The 6,000-nt window shown below is 50.0% G+C and overlaps 1 protein-coding gene across 2 annotated transcripts in view; it reads left to right on the top strand.

The window, feature by feature from the left end:
- The first annotated feature begins 1,522 nt into the window (after positions 1 to 1,522).
- Positions 1,523 to 6,000, top strand: part of INPP4B (inositol polyphosphate-4-phosphatase type II B) — a 356,888-nt gene continuing 352,410 nt past the window's right edge. Inside the window, exon 1 of one of the 2 annotated variants that reach the window (XM_080403493.1) lies at positions 1,523 to 1,648. The gene's annotated coding sequence lies outside the window, so the exon portion shown is untranslated. The remainder of the gene's footprint in view (positions 1,649 to 6,000) is intronic. The other variant, XM_080403494.1, reaches the window with a different exon arrangement.

Here is a 6,000-nt window from a genome sequence, read left to right as displayed (position 1 = left end):
GTTTAACTTGGTTTTGACCTCAAGCTCTTGAAGCTAAATCAGTCTTGATTTGCACAGATTGTTATCAGGCTTTCTCCTTGTATCTTGTAAGATGAATGCAGCTATGGAACATAGGAAACCCTAAAATCCAACCCTGTAACAAATGCTGTTGAGTGGGCTAAGGTAGCTATCTAATCTGTGTTAACTTCAGTTGTTTTGTGTATGACTGTAGGAGCTACGCAGCTCAAATCCCCGATGGTGTCCTGCCATAACACACAAGCAGCCTCAATAGGATTAACTGATGTTTAAAATACCAGAATTTATCTAACTACATGAGAAATGAAAAACTGGATTATGTGAAGATGATTATCAAGTGAGCAAGATGCTTTAGAAATTACTTTTCTTAATTCCTCCGTTGCCTTACACACAAAAGCGATTTTCAGCTGACATCCCAGAGATGGGCACGTACTAGCAAGGTCTGTGTGGGCCGGAGGGTCAGCTCCGCCATCACGGCCGCTGGAGGTGGCTTTCGAGAGGAAGTCTACGCCAAACCCAGCATAGCCTCCATACAAAGGCATTAATGTGCAAGGAGCAAAGCACAAGTCCTGTCCCCCATCTCCGCACCTCGCCCCCAGGCAGCCCGCCCCGGGCTAGAAGGAGGGGGCCGCGGCTCCCTGCGGATCACAGGCCGGGTTTATGGGGCCTTTCTCGCTTTCTGGGGCACCAGCCGGAGGCGAGGTGAAGCCTTCCCACCTCCCTCGCTGGCAGAAAGGGGCTTCCATCCTCGCCCACCCCTCACAAACTTCTGACGCTCAAAGGGAGCCAGCCCGGCGGCTCCGAGAAGCCGCTCGCCTGCCTCCTATCCTGGGGAGCCCCTATCGCAGCTGTGGGAGGGGGAGGCGGCTAGCGCGCCCCCCCGCTCCGGCTGCGCTCCCCGGAGGGACCGTGCCCTAGGCTCCCCGGCCCGGGGGAGGCGCCACCGGGCAGCAGCTCGTCAGCCCGGGCCCAGCGCTGGCGCCAGCCTCCCGGGAGGGACCCCCGCCTCGGCCGACCGTCCCCTCGGGCCGGCCGGGCTCCTGCCGCCGGCCCTCAGCCCCGGCACTCGGCAGAGGCGGCCGCGGAGGCCGGGCTCCCTCTGGGCGGCAGGAGGTGAATGGCAAGCGGCGGCTTCTCCCTCCCACACCCCAGAGTCGGTCTCGCCTCCTCCAGCAGCAGCAGTAGCGGGTCACCTCTGCGCGGCTGAACCGAGCCGAGCCGCGCCGCGCTGCCTGCCGGCCGCAGGGCTGCCGGGGAGGCGGAGGCAGCTGGCGGCTCCCCTCGGCGCGGCGGGCTCGGGGGCGCTACCTGCGGGGCCGCCGCCGGGCTGCGGTGACATTGGGAGGAGACTCATCCGAGGGCGGCGCCGGCGGGCGGGAGCGCCTGTGCCCGCGGCGAGCGCCTGCCGCCACTCGCCCTCCCGGTGGCGGCGGGGAGCGGGGCGGCGGGCGGGCAGGCTCGGCTCCGGCTGCCCGGCGCGGCTGCCGGGGTGCTCAGCCCTTCGTTTCCTCTCGGCGTGGCGCTGCTGAAGGCTCCGGACTATAAATAGCAGGCTCGCCGGCCGCGCACGCACGCACCGGGGGAAAGTGCCGCGCCGGTCGCCCCGCCGGGCGGCCGCCCCGCTGCCGGGCAGGTAACCGCCGCTCGGGGGGCGCCGGGACGGGCGGGGCGCGTTCCGCTGCCGGGGTTTTGTTTCCTCGTTTCCCCGCTGGCTCCGGCGCGTCGGGAGAGATTAAAAGCCGGGAATCCGTTCCGCCAAAGTCCCTCCCTTTTATTCCCTTATCAAGTTTCGTAAGGTTACAGCCCGCGAGGCGTGCGCAGCCCCGGCAGAAGGCGAAGGCGCGCTCGTCGGGGCCCGCCGCAGCCCGGCGATCCGACCGGGGTGCGCTGAGGCCGGCCGCCGCTCTCCTGTCGCCGGGGCGGGCGTCGCGCCCCCTCAGCGCCGGGGCTGAGGGAAGGGAGGCGGCCCGGCCGCCCCAGGGCCCGCCGCCCGGCCCGCCGCTGCCCTCCGGGGGCGCGGGGGAAACCGAGGAGCCGGGGCAACTTCCAGCCGAGACCCGCCGGGGATTTCTGCTACTTTCTCCCAGCGGCGGCGGCGGCGCTGCCCGCCGAGGAGCCTCGGTGCTGCCGTGGCTGTGGCGCGGTGGCTGGCCGCGGCTGCTCCGAAGGGGCGTTGGGGGGGCTTGAGGGACCTGATCTGCAACGGTTCCCCGCCACGTTTCAAAGTTGGGGGTCCTCGGCTGGTGAGGCGGGTGGCAGGGCTCGGTGGGTGCCGCGAAGGGGTTAATTGGTGGAGTAATTGAGCTGTAGGTTCCCCATCTTGCACATAACAGCGCCTGCTGAAATGCGATGGAAACCACGGGAAAGGTATGGCGCGTAGGTAAGTTGGGCAGAGTTGTAACTTGAAATGGTATCAGGCAGAAAAGGCGGGGATGGGGGATGACGTTTAATTGCCGAACTGTGAGCAAGTGGAGCTCGATTTTCTTTTCCCCCAAATGACAAACGGATTTTGAAGCATGGGTGGCAGCTCTGGTGCTACCTGTTTGCCCAGTCCCCACAGCTAACCCGGTGCCTTATCTGAAATATCAGGAATAGGATGAAGTCTTTGTAGAGCTATGTTTTCATCTGTTGGGCAATTATGTTTCCATTTCTCTTCCTTGCCAGAGGAAATTTCCTTGTTTATTTACCCATTAATGATGCGTTAAAATAGGTATACTAAAATCTGGCTATATATATGCCATTTAAATCTGGCTTTGGATCTCAAAAAATGAGATTAATTTTCAGTCTTCACTGGTTTGCAGACACCCTCTGTCTATGTTTAAAGGATGTCTGCGTAGCAAGAATGATGGGGGAAAATGTCTGTTTCTCGGTCTGTATCAAAGGGAGAGTTTACGTAAATAACTGGTTACTAACAAAACTTCTTACATTCAGATACATATTTACAAGTGTGCTAGCAATCCTTGAAAAGCCAATGTTGTGGTCATTTGATTTTTTTCTTTTTTAAATGTTATTTTTATTTTACTGGATTAAATTTGTACTAGCTTTAAAGCCCCGTGGTATCTTAATTTTTTTGTCCTGTGAACCTGTGTATGTAAGCCCTCACTACTGTAACTATCCGTGCAGGACTGAATGCTGTTTGCTTCACATGTTCTGATAATTCCATTAAAATTAAGGTGCAAGTCACAAGATTAATATGAGCAGAAATTAGTCCTGTGAGATTTTTACAGCTCTGATGACGTTAGTGGAGCATGTGGCAGTGTTACTACTTCAGAGCCCTGGTTTTGCTTTTTTACTTCTGCTTTCTGATGGAGTTTCTACAGTGCTCAAGATAAGATGAAATCTTTCTTTAAAATACAGCTTTTCTTTTACTGGCTCTCTTGGACTACCTAAAGCTTCAAGTTCCAGTTCTCCATGGGTTCCTGAAACCTTGCAAGTGTTGCTGATAGCTCTTTCGCTCTGGTTTCTCTGGAGAGACTTACCTGTGAGGCTATGTTAGTTCTTTTTTATCGAAGGATTCTGTCTTCCTCAGGCTAAGGTGTATCAGTCTGAGCAGGTGTATCCAGGTGCCTCCTACAGATCCTCCTTTATGACCATCTCCTTATCTTCTGATCTGACTTGGAAGATGTCATAACATTAGCGGAAGGTTTTGTGAGTCAAAATGCATGAGTAATACTGTGCTTAGTACCTGGAAGTCTACTGTGCTGCAAGAACAAATAAAAAAACCCCAAACGACAACACCCCCTCCCAAAAAGCCCAGGAATAGCATCCAAGTCAGGTCTGTAGAGGACAGCACTGCTAGTTGACAGTAAGGGGTGGAGGTTGCAAGATAGTCTGCAGGTGAAGTAATCATTTGAACAGGCCTAGGCCTAAATTCACTATGACTTTTGAGGAAAAGTAGCGGGATTGATATGTCTGCTGAATTATTTAGTTTGTTATGAATACATATTTTTAGCATATGACTTCTGCAGAGAAGTATGAAAACAATACTTTTTGGATTTATGTAACAGATTTACAGGAGAGAGGTAGCTTGCTAAGAGAGACAAACTGAAAGGCAGACAGTTACTCCCAACACTTAACGTTTCTTCAAATTTTATCACAATTTGAACTAGCATTCTGAAACACTTGGGCAGTTAGCTATGTTTCTCTCCCTAATTTATGTTTTCGTAACCTTGCCTGTATGCCAGATGCTCTGACTGATGGAAATTTTTGGGAAGGGCTAGTTTTGTTTGGCTTATTACATCTTTCGTATTATATTAATATTTTATTGTTACCATTGATGAATGGCAAATGTTATTTATGAGAATTTTGAAAAAGGATTCCTTCTTCCAAAGTAATCTGGAGTGATAGGAATCAAATTCTGTGAAGGACTTTTCCTTGGCTTCTTAAAACAACTTGGAAATCTAACTTCACATGTCAAAACGCAAGGTGGATGGAAGGATGAAACGTTATTTGGGGAGAGGTGGCAGTCCTGGCCTCACCAAGCCTTTGGTCTTGCCTACTACTTACCATGGGTTTAGGAAGCCTCTCCACACTTTCTGATTTTACCTACAAACCTGGCAGTCTTGCTACAATTTTGTCCCAGATTCTGCATCTCATTCTTTAGGAGCAGTCACAGTTGATATTGCTTTTGCAGCCCTTAAGTTTTTTTGTGTGGTGGTTGTTTGGGTTTTTCTTTTTTGTTTGTTTCCTAAAAGAAATGCCTAATTTTTCCTTAACTTGACAAGATGAGAATCTGGTCAGTTAGCTTATCAGGCTCTCCTGTGGTGGATAACTGATCTGTTACAGAAAACCAGAGACAAACCTTGAAAGGGTGGCTGCACTGCACGAGGTTTGAGTGCTGTGCTGGACTTCATCTCATAGATGTCTTCATGGTGATAGAGGATTTTAATTCAAGAGACTTGCTTGTCTTGATACAAAATCCATGCTAGCAATTCTAAAAAGGAGTTGAGGTTTGTGAATTTCAGTTTCCTGGTGTTGGAAAACTATGTTAACTGCTTGCCAGCTGAATATTAAGAAGAGAAAAAAAATTGATAAATTAATGATTGAGGATTCTTTAGTTGATTTTCCCCATAATGTTCAAAGGTGAATTCAGGTAATTTGGCCAGGTCAGTAGCAGGTCATCTCAGGGAAGAGATTTTCTCCCATTTCTTCTGTCATCATAAGTTAACTAAACATGGGCAGGTTCCCAAACAGCAAATTGGATTCATACAATGTGTTATACTATAAAAATTGCTGTTAGACAGGATATGTTCTCTATCTTCCAAGTCTTGTGTACCTTTTTGGCAAGGTATACTGAGATAACATACTGAAAAGTGAAGTGGGCATCTTATGCTGTACATGCCACGTTTATTAATTTGTCTTTTAGGAGTGAATAAAACAAATTGCATTTGCTTATTCTGCAGGGTTTTTTTTCAGGTTTACAATGTTAAAGTGTGCTTACATGTTTCAGCAATGGGTTTTAAATTGCTTGATGTCAGTATCTGTAGTGGGACTATTTTAAAAATGTGGATTTACTTATGCTTCTAAGGGTTTTAGATCCAAGTTCTATAGAACATACCACCCTTCTGAATCCAGAAGAGACTGGGCAGGGCAGTTCTGTTTACAGTAGTTTCAGCTCTGTAGCTGTGACAGAGGTTTAATGTTGCTTTCCATAGGTTAGAGTGCTAATAGGCTCTTTGCCTCAGCCTGACAAACTAAGCTATCTTCTTCCTGTTTGTCAGTGATTAGATTGTTTGCAGTGTTGAAGAAGGCTCTGTTTAATGAAAATGCGGAAGACAACACAAGCTGAAGGTGCTGGCTTGACGTTGTATGGTGTCAAACGTTGCTGCTGTTCTTTTCTTTGGCAGGCTGACTTTGTTCTCTGTTACTATGTGCCATGGCGTTAAAAATCAAATCCATCTGTGTGGTTTTGGTGGATGTTTTTCATTTTGTTGTATATCCTGTTTCTATGAAATTTTACCCTATGCTGTGACCTCAGTGAAAATT

This window comes from Falco punctatus (genome assembly GCF_963210335.1).
Source record: "Falco punctatus genome assembly, chromosome: 1".
In the NCBI taxonomy this organism is placed as follows: domain Eukaryota; kingdom Metazoa; phylum Chordata; class Aves; order Falconiformes; family Falconidae; genus Falco; species Falco punctatus.
This window is presented reverse-complemented; position numbering and strand designations above follow the sequence as displayed.